Source organism: Macrobrachium rosenbergii, chromosome 15 (genome assembly GCF_040412425.1).
Source record: "Macrobrachium rosenbergii isolate ZJJX-2024 chromosome 15, ASM4041242v1, whole genome shotgun sequence".
Classification (NCBI taxonomy): Eukaryota; Metazoa; Arthropoda; class Malacostraca; order Decapoda; family Palaemonidae; genus Macrobrachium; species Macrobrachium rosenbergii.
Window position 1 is genome coordinate 33,942,621 of NC_089755.1, and position 13,352 is coordinate 33,955,972.

At 36.4% G+C, this 13,352-nt stretch overlaps 1 protein-coding gene across 2 annotated transcripts in view; it reads left to right on the forward strand.

Moving 5' to 3' along the window:
• The first annotated feature begins 1,245 nt into the window (after positions 1-1,245).
• Positions 1,246-13,352, forward strand: part of LOC136846536 (connectin-like) — a 373,381-nt gene continuing 361,274 nt past the window's right edge. Inside the window, exon 1 of one of the 2 annotated variants that reach the window (XM_067117395.1) lies at positions 1,246-1,644. The gene's annotated coding sequence lies outside the window, so the exon portion shown is untranslated. The remainder of the gene's footprint in view (positions 1,645-13,352) is intronic. The other variant, XM_067117396.1, reaches the window with a different exon arrangement.

The following is a 13,352-nucleotide window of genomic DNA, read 5'->3' on the forward strand; positions in this document are numbered from 1 at the left end:
TCAAAACAGACTTCCTAGGTCTGTCATAAGTTTTTCAGTACATTGGTTTTTGGAGTGAGGTAGCCATCCCCGCCCCGCCACCGACCTCCCGCGGCTCATGTCCTTAGCCTAACAAAATGAATGGTCATGAGTGCTTTTGTGCCAGCTGTCCTTGTTTCGTGAATGGTAACCTTTCCAAGTACTGACTAAACACACCGTTGCCTCACTTCATTAATCGGAAAGCAGAGGCGTAGGTATCTGGAACCTAATATATTAATATAACTTTTTTTTTTATTCATTTGTAAGTATAATTAATTTGATATTTCAGGCCCTTTGCGTCACGCGGCGTTGGAGGCGGTGTTGATGATGACGTAATGGTGATATCTGAGATAATGCCAAACTTTTAAACGGCGTTCTGAAATATTCAGATGAAAACCATTGGGTAACTTAACACAAATACAAAGCAAGTGACGGAAGTCTGTCAGAAACACCAGGAAGTTAGCTAGTCACATCTCTAGTCACTCTTTCAGAAATTCTTAGATTCCGGTAGTCACTGACATGTGTTCATTTACTTTTCTAAGTTTTGCAAAGCCTTTATAACTTAAACATTAACAAAAAAAAAAAAAAAAAAAGTTATGCTTAGACTTGGGCTTTTCGTTATCATGTCGCCTTCAGCCAGACTTTGCACCAAGTAGACATTATTAGTGGCCAAAAGATTATATACATTTCCTCCCTTTGTACAATTGGAGACAGACACTCGCACATGCTCGGTAAGTTGATGTCTTCCTTGCACGAACGTGGGCAACTTTATAAAGTGTTGCCACTAATGGTGCCTACTTGGCGCACAATTCATCGGGTAGATGCTAAAAAAATTTTAAAAACCAAATAAAAAAATTAAATAAAACGGTCCAAGGATACGGTACCTTAATTAGGAGCCGGTTCAGATAACGTTATCAACTGATTAATTTGAAAAATCACAAAACCAGTCTTAACAATCTGAATTAAAACCGGTTAAACGAAAATCAAATGAAAGGAATAATCACGAAACGCTAACAACGCTAGCGAAGGCGGTACGGAGGTCAGGGAGGGGAGGGGAAGGGGGCCGGTGGGGACTGGTTGAGGAGGGGGAGGAGGGCGATAACATCTGATAAATATAAGAGAATGTTATACTCTTGCGCGTACGATAATTTTGGTCACAAAAACCTCCTCTCTGGTTTATCTCCTCTCCGCCTCCTCCTCCTCCTGAACGCACACACTGACTCTGGCAAAGTCATTCAGTGTGTCTCGAAAGGTGACGGCGTGTGTAGGGGCGTCTCTCTCTTGTCCGGATGCGATCTGGCCGCCCGCCGCGACACTCGAAACTTTTGTTTATATTTCCGGGTAACGAAAAGGTGATTTTTATCTCGAAAGTTTAATCTGTCAGTGATTATTTACACAACAAGGATGCTGTGAAACATGATCCGTAGAGGAGAAACTCCCTTCTGATTCCTTTTTTTAAAAAAAATTTTAATTTTTCGATCCCAAAGAGGAATGACCTAAAGTTTTGTGGTTTTTGAAATTAGTAGGCCTAGAATATAATCTATTAAAAAAAAAGTTTGCAACTGACGAAGAAAGTTGGATTATAAGCTTTTTAACAGTTTATTGACATCGGGAGCAATTTTAAAGGTAAGTAGTTTTAAATATGTAATTTATAATTATTAATATACATTATATATATATATACATTATATATATATATATATATATATATATATATATATATATATATATATATATATATATATATGTATATAAAATATTGCTCTTTCATATAAGCCTGTCAGATAAATGAATATATTAATTGTTTCCTGATAAAATTACACATTCTGCAGCCTAGGCCTACAACTTTCAGAGGACTTCGACAGAGAGAAAATTGTGCACTATTTGTCAAAAGCCAAATAGTCTAGTCCGTGATTAGCTTGGCTTAATGATAGGCTAACTGGAATGCCAGTTAATAAGAGAATCGCTGTTAATGCGTTGCAGCTTATGTCCTAATGGCATAGAAAGTTAATTACGATGTTGAAACGGTTAATGACACTGGAATTTAGTGATTAATTTTTTGGTTATTTCCGTATTTCCACTTCATGTAGGCCTACAACGGTTTGGTGAGGCCAAGGCCTATTCCTCCTTATAAATTAAAAGGATATAAGATTATTATAACATTATTTTTTTCCTTTTTTGTAAATTCTCGTGAATGGTAATTGGATTTTACGGTAATAGATCCAGGCCCAGCATAAGTGAAAAAGGAAAAGGTAGATGCACAGACGCTCAAACACACACACACACACACACACACACACACACACACACACACACACACACATATATATATATATATATATATATATATATATATATATATATATATATATATATAAAGATTATTTATCTTATTTATCTTACGATAATTTTGAATCCTGATCAGTAACACCAACTGACATAAAATAAAGTTTGAGTGGACATAACATGTTTTAACATGTTAGCTATCCCCCACAAGATCATACGTTAAAAGGGGCTTGTGTGTTTTTGTGCCTCCAGTGGGTGCAAGAATTTTGGGATGACTTTGCTTATTGCATTCTCTTCTCTGCTCCAGATTCGACCTACTGCTGTTAATTTCTTACCGGATAGCCTAACTAAATGTACTGCTTAGGTCTACAGAGAAACTATAACCTTTTATGAAGTGGGGTCTATGTTGTTTTTTTGCTCCAGCCTCGCTGGAGATTTGAACTCTCCAGTGAACTAACGTCAACTAATATATATATATATATATATATATATATATATATATATATATATATATATATATATATATATATATATATATATATATATATATATATATATACATACATACATATATATATGTATGTATAAGAGAGAGAGAAAGAGAGAAATCCATACTTTTGAAAGAGCAAATAGCAAATATATTGGTGAAAAAGAGTTTTCAAGAATGCCTGTATTGTGGGTGTGTGCTTTTTGCATGTGTACCGTTATCGATTAATAAATTCACCAATATTTTCAGCCATTAAAAAACATTCAACAGTCTTTTTCTTGTTAGTTCGCAATCGGATGGTATGAACTAGTTTTCGTGACGCCATTGTAAATCTTCAGTGTCAGTCAGAAGTCAGCTGATGGTTTTGGGTGGGGTTTGTAAAAAGAAAAAAATGTGATCGCAGCTTAGTCATATTTTCACTTTCCTTCCTTACTTGTTCTGTTGCCCTGTGGTCATACCTCATTGTGACTTGTTGCCACCAGCACCAGATTGCTAAGGTTTGTTGTAAGTTTCGGTGAGGGATCGTTGTTTACAACGGGTGGGGGTGAGGGTGCAAATTCTAGACTCGACCTTCCTTTTGTATACGGAATTTGGAGTGGTAGTTTATTTGATTTATTCGTTTATTTAATTTTAATATTTATGTATTTATTTATTTTGTAGCTTTTTAACTATTCCTTAATTCGTTCTCTGTGAATTTCTTTAAACGTAAGGCTGGTGTTATCTGTAAAATGATTTTTCAGAATAGTAAATGTAATTATGTAGTTTAATCTCTCTCTCTCTCTCTCTCTCTCTCACACACTCTCTCTCACACACACACACACACACACACACACACACACACACACAGTTAGCATCTAGTTGCCATATACTTGAAATATAACCATTTGGCGAATATTTGTTAAACATTCAAACTGGCTTTACTGTATAGTCTGGAAACTACTGCCAGTAGACGTAAATTTGAAATATATGTGAAATAACCGTAGACTTTACCATTCTTCTTGCCATGTTCTTGATGATCTTTCATTCCACATTCTTCATTTTGAACGTATAGTTTTGTATACTAAATATCACACATCTCAAGTTAAATTAGGAATTGTGCGCATCTTTTATTTGTTAATTAATGTTAGACCTAATTAATGTACATGCTATATTGGTTAATTAATGTTATTACTCAAAATATTGCAGATATTTCTTTGGTTTATTGGTTATGGCTTTTACACTGTAGAGCATGTAGGCTATAGGCCACACGGAATATGGGATGCCTTTGTATACGTATATATATATATATATATATATATATATATATATATATATATATGTGTGTGTGTGTGTGTGTGTGTGTGTGTGTGTGTGTGTGTGTGTGTGTGTGTGTGTGTACACACACACACACACAGCCGTGCATATAACTTTTACAACTGAATATATGTACTTAAAGATAATCAGGTACTGAAACGGTTAAAGCAACTATAGTTCATAGTAGTATCGTTGTTAAGGGGCTACTTTAGATTGAATTTTTGGTAAAGTATGGTAATCTTCCCTACTTTTTTTCCCGTCCTTTTGTTTGTATGCCAGAGCGTTATATCGGATTCTAAGTTCATTTCAAGTGGTTGAGGATTTCCTTTTTCGTTTTATTTTACTAAAGTAAAGACAGTTGAGAACCAAGTGCTAGGAAAGGATTTCGGAAATGGCCATAGCATTCCCAGTGAAACATATGGTACTAGTCTAAGGATTAGGCCTATGTAGTGATTCTAGTAATACGTGTTTTTCTGTGTTCGAAAAAAAGTTGTCGTGAAATTAGGTTTTTGTAGCATCCTTTAGAATGTTTAATGAAATGGCTGCTAGTGTATTCTTGCTGGAATGAACCGAAAATGAGACGATACTTTATTATTCTGTAGAAGTGGAGGTGAAATGCCACGTTCGTTCGTAGAATCATGTAGCATTCTTTGAGAAACACCTCGTATTATGACTCCTTGCAGAATTGCTAAGAGTATCATTAATTCCCCAAGAAATACGAAGCCATGATCTCAGAATTCGGTGGGGTGCCAACAAAGCGCAGCTTTGATTAGTGGCCGTTTGTACAGAAGGGAACCTGAACCTCAGAACTGTGCAGCTAAAATGTGGATGCCAAACCTTCTTTCTCTCTGTGTTCGTCTTGTAGTTTACCTATTGGTATATTTTTTTGCAACGAAGTTCTTGATTATGTGTGTGTGTGTGTGTGTGTGTGTGTGTTTGTCTTGTGGTTTGCTTCTTGGTATGTCAGTTGCAATGAACTTAGTGAACATTTGCAAAGCTGTATATGTGAACAAATTTTCTCTCTCTCTCTCTCTCTCTCTCTCTCTCACACACTCACACACACTCACACACACACACACACACACACAGCAAATAATGCTTGAGTTTTATGTTCTTTTCTTAGGAGCATAAATGCTACGAGAGGGCCATGACTCTTGGGCCTCGTAATATCGTGACAGCAATTCTTTGCCAAGAACTTAGTTGGAACAATTAAGACGCCGGCAAGCAGACCAGCGGAAAAGTTGTATAGCTAAGTGTTATGGGGAAAGAGAGAGAGAGAGAGAGAGAGAGAGAGAGAGAGAGAGAGAGAGAGAGAGAGAGAGAGAGAGAGAGAGAGAGAGAGAGAGAGAGGTTATTCGTTTGTTTGGCGAATTGTGGAAGCGAGTTTCCTATCTACGGAGAGAGAGAGAGAGAGAGAGGTTATTCATTTGCTTGGCAAAATGTGGAAGCCAGTTTCCTATCTATAGAGAGAGAGAGAGAGAGAGAGAGAGAGAGAGAGAGAGAGAGAGAGGAGAGAGAGAGAGATTAAAGAAAATTTAAATGCCTGTTGGAAAAAAAAAGAGTCGGCTATCTGTGGGATCAAGCGTGTTAGGCTACTGTTAGCAAAGCTAGAGAGAGAGAGAGAGAGAGAGAGGAGAGAGAGAGAGGAGAGAGAGTTACAGAATCAAAGTTCACTTTCATCTGACAGAGAGAAAGAGGTACAGATCTTAGGGAATGAGGAATGGCAGAAAATAAAAGTCAACTTCTAGAAAGAGCGAAACTTTTGTTTGCCTTAAGAAAAGGTAAAGGAAAAACACGAATTACCCTTAAGAGCAGAGCATCCGAGAACATCAAACCGATGCTGCCACGTTCCTGTACGATAACTTTTGGGGGCCAGGCCAGATATATATTTTCTTGATCAGCAGTAGGCGTAGCAACCACGGGAGCGTAGGATGTTGAGAGTCACTCTTTGGCTACCGGTCGCCCTCCTGCTGAGATTGGGAGGAAACTCGTTCTCGAAGCTAAACAGTCTGTCAGCCCAATTAGCTTATAGGTTTTTGGCGGGGGTCTAATTACTATTTTTTTATTTGTAGGAGTTTTCTTGTTTGTCTTTTTTGGTTATATATGCCAGTCTTCATTAAGAAATTAATCAACTAATTTGCTGCTCGGTGAATAGGCCTATTCTCTCTCTCTCTCTGTGTGTGTGTGTGTGGCTGGGGGGAGAATGATAGCATGAACTACCATGAAGTTGTTCATGCGGAAGAAAGTATAATTATGGTACTGTATCGTATTTTTTCTATAATGTAAAACTATGCCAGAAGTTTAATATAAACGAAGATTGTAGACTAGTGGTTACAGATTTTTAGTTCCAAATTTGATATGCTTAGGCCTAATGGAGAAGACAATTGACGTCCCCCAGAGAGAATGTATAAGAGAGTGGAGGCTGTCTCAGAAAATAGTAGATGATACATCAACTGTTTTACTGATGTTTTATTGTTATTGCTGTTTAGGTTTTTGGGTAGTTAATACAACAAATCAGCAAACTTTGTTGTTTTAACGTTCTTTTGGCAGTTAAGAGATGCAGAAGTATGTAGTGGTTGCTGCTCTAAAGTTCATGAAACAGTTATGAGAAGTCATAAGAATGTTTGCGACACTTTTTGCTGCCGTTTTGGGAACCTCGGCGAGCTAATCGAACCAGGATCAACCCAGTAAGATGTATCAGCATCGGCAAAAACAGCGGAATCCTTACATGAATCATCACCCAAACATCGGAGAGGGCAGTAATGATGTTGTTAAAGTGGTGTCATCACTTGGACATCACTTTTTTTTATTTATTTATTTTTTTAAGGGATTGGTAGGGTATAGGACTAGTGGTGACGGAGGCAGCGGCTCAAGGTGAGGGGTTTTATGGGGGCGTCGGATGGTGATGACGGGACCAGGGTAGATCGGGTGATGACGGAGGAATACAACACCGCTATTTGGACTGAGGGAAGGCTTTTGCCTAAACAAGGGGAAGTTAATTGTATTTGTTTTGAGGGGGAAAGTCACATCTGGGTAACGTGGTGTGTCTTCAGGTGCAGTATCTTCCTTGAAAAAAACATAATATATATAATATATATATATATATATATATATATATATATATATATATATATATATATATATATATATATATATATATAAAGAGAGAGAGAGAGAGAGAGAGAGAGAGAGAGAGAGAGAGAGAGAGAGAGAGAGAGATTTATCCTTTATAGGGGTGGGACCAAAGGGATAGTTTTCCGGTTTCTTAACCAGTCTTAAGAGGTGAGGCTGCAAGCCTCACACCCTTTCTATTGGCTTCATTAGATGTTGGTACCACATTTGCAACTGGGCTGAATGATGCTCAGTAGGCCGGGAGCAAACACCGGACCTAGCAAACGCGAGGTGAGAGGTTTACCACTCAGCCAAGGTTTGTTAACCCCACTTCTTAGCGAGCTTATGCGTTCCAATCTCATCCGGGAAGGCTGGGTGTTCTTCATTTACCCCATATTTCGAATTCGAAGCTTTCAGGGGAAGCGTTTCCCAAAATCTTCTTAGGTAATCGAGGACTTAAAGAGTCGTCGTGGCTATCATTTAACGCCGAGTCCCAACTTAAGATTTTATCGTCTACTGCAGGTTCCGCAGGGCCAGCTGCCGCTTGTTGTTGTGCCAGCTCCTTTATATCCTACCTGTACCTCCTTTATAAAACAACAAATGTCCACGTTTCTCGTAGCCAGCATCTTCACCACTTTCCCTCTTTATCATGTTTTATTCAGTTCGTTTTTATCTTTCGGAATCCTTGTACATATCACTCATATTCTTTTATACTTCTGGTCGTATCATTACAATTTATAAAAATCTCATAATCACAAGAGTCAGTGAAATGGTGACGAAATCCCCAAGGATGTAAGTGTAGATCAATATTAACAAGTAAAAAATGCGCCGAAGTTTCTTCGGCGCAATCGAGTTTTCTGTACAGCGTATAATGCTGTATGAACCGCTGACCATGAAAGTTTCAGCCACGGCCCGGTGATGGCCCGTCATATAGCGTTGCCAGACGCACGGTCATGGCTAACTTTAACCTCAAATAAAATAAAACCTACTGAGGTTAGAGGGCTGCAATTGGGTATGTTTGATGATTGTAGGGTGGATGGTCAACATACCGATTTGCAGCCCTCTAGCCTCAGTAGTTTTTAAGATCTGAGGGCGGACGGACAGACAAAGCCATCTCAATAGTTTTCTTTTACAGAAAACTAAAAATATACATTAAACAAGGGCTTTCGAGAACCTACTCGATTTTCCTTATTAATTTTTTAATATATATTTACACTGACTTCAGTGTGGATTTCTCCACATTATTATTATTATTATTATTATTATTATTATTATTATTATTATAGCAGTCTTTCCAAAAAAATAAGGACCCCTCTTGCAAGGACGAAATTATGTCTTTTAAAGGTATGTAGCAAGACTTTCGATGCTCTATTTGTCTTGGTTTCACTTTAAGTAGCATGGAGCGAAGAAGCCTTTGATTAAAGACGCTGTTTGTGTTAGGTTGCTAATAAAAGTAACTCTCATGTATGCAAACATCTCAACCCATTCTCTCTCTCTCTCTCTCTCTCTCTCTCTCTCTCTCTCTCTCTCTCTCTCTCTCTCTCTCTTGCAGGGCAGACTTGAAAACCAAAAACTGCAATGTCTCAATCCTTTATGGCTGAAAACAAAATTGAAATCATCAACTCTCTCTCTCTCTCTCTCTCTCTCTCTCTCTCTCTCTCTCTCTCTCTCTCTCTCTCTCTCTCTCTCTCTCTCATGCGGGGGCGTCATGTCTCGAAACCAAAAACTGAAAATATACGAAAATATGACGATAGTGTAAACCTAATATATTTAGAAATATACAGTCAGAAACTCCATTTATCTTCAGAAACTCACTGGCCCAATAATTATTAGAAACCATATATGTCAGAAGCTCCATATAAGTTCACAAGCTTCATTTATCACCTAAAATTCAATGTATGTACAGGAACTCATCCATCCTCATAAAGTCAATTTATCATGAAAACTCCATCTGTGATCAGAAAACCAGTGTCTGTAAAAAGTAAAAAGAAAGAACGGGCATTTTTTTTTTTGGTGACTTTTAGTGTCCAGACACTCCACCAGTGTCCAGAACCTCACTCTCCTTTGCGAATTCCTAATCTCAATCCAGAAGATCTATTTGGACCTGGGAAACGCCGTCGGGACGAAATTATGTATAATTTCTTCTAATTATCGCTTTAATTCCATTATCTTCATTAATAAGGGGGGTCAGTTGGATGCAGCCGGCTTCGAGTGATAGTACACAGGAGACGTCAAGCTACTTACAGGAAATCATCAAAGGCTTTTGAGCTTAATGGGGTCCGAGATATAGTTTAATGGCTTCCCAGAGAGAGAGAGAGAGAGAGAGAGAGAGAGAGAGAGAGAGAGAGAGAGAGAGAGAGAGAGAGAGAGATTGTGTCTTTGGTCTCAGCTTTTTATACTTGTTATTTAATATATGTTGGGATACAGGTGGGATTCGTGTGGGCGTCATTTAGCGTTTTTTATTTATAATTTTGTAGATACAAACTTGATTAGAGAGTTTGGTAGCTTTCATTATTTGCTTTTGGGTGACCGTGGTTATTTGCTTACTTGCAGAGAGAGAGAGAGAGAGAGAGAGAGAGAGAGAGAGAGAGAGAGAGAGAGAGAGAATTACTGCTAGATATCTGTAACTTCCTGAACTCTGGTGGATATCTGGTCAAGATCCAATCTTCATCTCCCAGCAGTGAACTAAGGGTTTAGGAATGTTGATGCCGAGATCTGAATGGAAGATTAGGCTTGTCATTATGCCTTTGATGATTCTGGTGGGAGGCGTAACAATGCCATTGTATGCAAATTGGTTAGGTTTTCACGTAAACATCTCCTGTACTTTTGGTTATGACGTGGATTTGGATATTGTTAATTTGTTTTGGTGGTTAGGAGTTGGTTTATTTACAGATGGTTTAAGTCATCAATCATGTGTGTGTGTGTGAGTGTGTGTGTTTTAGTATTCTTCGTATGTGAACAAAACTCTTTTTACAAAGTCTTTCAAACATTCAGGCTTAAGATTGCCTTCATGTTATTCCAATGAGCAGCTGCGCACACACGCCGACGTTCGCAAAGTACAGGTTTAAAATGATAAACCGATTTGAACATGTAATTCTGTATTGTACACCCGCAGCAAGTAATCCTCGTAAACTCAGAAATCATACCTTTTAAAGATGAATTTCCTCATTCATTTTAGTTCACCGTTGGAATCTGCGGACATTACACAGCGAATTTGATTTTGCTTTATCGGATTAAATTGTATCCCTCCTGAGCTGATAGCTCAAGTGAGCTTTTCTGATCAAAGTCCGGCCGACGCTTGTCGCTAGGCTATGGCTGTTTGCATGTATGTTGATTTGTATGTATGTATGTATGTATGTAAGTATGCATTTTTGTCCGGCGTGAACTTTCAATTAACTTGGTAGCGAAAAGTCCTTGGATAAAGGGGAATCAAGTTTTTGCCAATGGGGGTCTAAACCTCCCAAGAGAAATGACAGGTCTTACGTGAAAGCTTCCTTATGTAATATGATACCAGTGTTTAAATAATGGCCCCAAGGACCAATATTTAGCAATAATAAGGGTCAATTTTTTTTTACATAAAATAAAAAAATTTAAAAAAATCTTGTTCTCAAGGGTGAGAGGTCTACTGTTTGTCGAGTTACAAGTAATATGTATGTATGTATGTATGTATGTATGTATGTATGTATGTATGTATGTATGTATGTATGTATGTATATGTGTATGTATATATATATATATATACAGCATATATATATATATATATATATATATATATATATATATATATATATATATATATATATATATATATATATCTGATTGTATAACTTCATAAAAATATTAATCATGTTCTTGCAAGTGCAGCAAGCTGTCTTAGGTAAGCGGTATGGCTCTTTTTTATTTTGTTTTTTTAGATACCGCACAAGAGCAGTTTAATCTAACTGCACCTGCCACAACCTGTCAGATTTTTTTTTACATCAAGACGTAAGAACATGTCATTATTAGAACATAAATTTTTATACTAGCTATGGGCCTAGTTTTATGTGGTAAGAGCAAGAAACAGATTCACGTGAACACATATATATGACGGTAAAGAGGATACAACTTTTTATACAGAAATATCAAATATATAAAAATAGAGATTAAATGAAAATTTTTATTTTACTGAGAATTGGAAAAAATCCGTTCTAAATTAAATTGCGGTATTTGAAAAATTATTCGTGGCTTAAAATGATATGAAATAAAAGAACTACATGCAATAAAAGTTATAAAAAGTATTTTAAAAATGACGGTTGAAACTAACTATATAAAGATAAAGTTTCTTTAAATCTCCAGTTAAGGAGAAAGAGTGAAAATTGTCAATGTTCTGAGACATTTAATGAAAAATTAGCAAAGCAAAAGATAATAAAGTATTTAATGTGTGATTAGGACTAACTACATAAAGATGAAATTTATTTAAAATGCCAACCATAAAAAGTCAAAATTGTCAGTGTTCTGAGGTGTAAAAAAAAAAATGTGTAAAAATAAAAGATAAAAAGTATTTCAAATATATGGAAGACACTAACTACATCAAGATGAAATTTCTTGAAAACTCCAGTTAAAATAGAAAGAGTATGAATTGTCAGCGTTCTGTGATATAAGATAATCAAAAAGTGTAAAAAGCAAAAGATAAAGTATTTAAAAAAGTTGGTAGAAACTGACTATATAAAGATGAAATTTCTTTAAAACTCCACCTTCAAAAAAAGTCAAAATTGTCAATGTTCTGAGATATCAAATAATAAAAAAGTGTAAAAAACAAAAGATGATGAAGTATTTAGAAAAAAGTTTGAACTAACTACATAAAGATGAAATTTCTTTAAAACGCCAACTAAAAAAAGCCAGCATTGTCAATGTTCTGAGATTTAAAATATTTTAAAAAGTGTAAAAACCAAAAGACTGAAACGTATTTTTAAAAAAAAGTTGTTAGAAACTAACTATATAAAGATGAAATTCCTTTAAAACTCCAGCTACCCCAAACCTTGCACATTTGACAGAAATAATGTCTCAGAAAACAGAAAAAATAAAAAAGATAAAAAAAAAGAAGGCTGCAAGAGGTTGGAGGAGGTAGTGAGCCAAGAACTTCACACCTATAAAACGTGTCAGGTCAATCGCCCTCTGAATGAATGGGGGCCATGTTGTTAGGAGGAGGAGGAGGGCCATCGTTTGCGGGGGAGAGGGGGAGGGTGTGCGTGGGTGGTCCCAACACCAGAGATAAGGACCTCAAGATATTTCAGTTTATGATATACGGGGTGTGTGTGTGTGTGTACTGAGGTCTTATGTGCCTTTCTCTTTATGAACGTGTATTTTTTTATATTATATATGATATGTGTATATCTATGTATACACACACACACACACACACACACACACACACACACACACACACACACATATATATATATATATATATATATATATATATATATATATATATATATATATATATATATATATATATATATATACATACATACATATATATATGTGTGTGTGTATATGTGTAAGGAGAGAGAGAAGGTGGTTGGAAGTTGTGTTTGATAATTATATTGTAGATATATACAGTATGTTATAATTTCATTTTGGCTCGTTTGAATTTTTTATGTCATTTCTTTCGTAAGGAACTAAATTAAATATAAATCAGCGTGGTCTTTAAGATAATTTGTTGTCTCCTTGTCTTTCGTTTGGGTTAATATTCACTATGAAGAAATCATTTTTCACTGAGGTATCAAAAAGCATATACCATATATGCAGTATGGTGCAATTTGCAGATCATTTTTGTCTCCAATTCCTCATCACGTACTATCCAGCTTGAAAGGAGCATTTTCCATAGAAATATCAAAACGTCAGAGTCGCTCTGTACATGAAGAAATCATTCTGAAATACGGATTAATTCGATTTTATTTCAGCGTATACCAATCTCTCTCTCTCTCTCTCTCTCTCTCTCTCTCTCTCTCTCTCTCTCTCTCTCTCTCTCTCTCTCTCTCTCTCTACCTGTGTGTATGTATACTGTGTAAATTTGTTTGAAAAATCAGCAATTCTCTTGTTTCTCTCTCTCTCTCTCTCTCTCTCTCTCTTCTCTCTCTCTCTCTCTCTCTCTCCTTTGTTACTTGTGTATGTT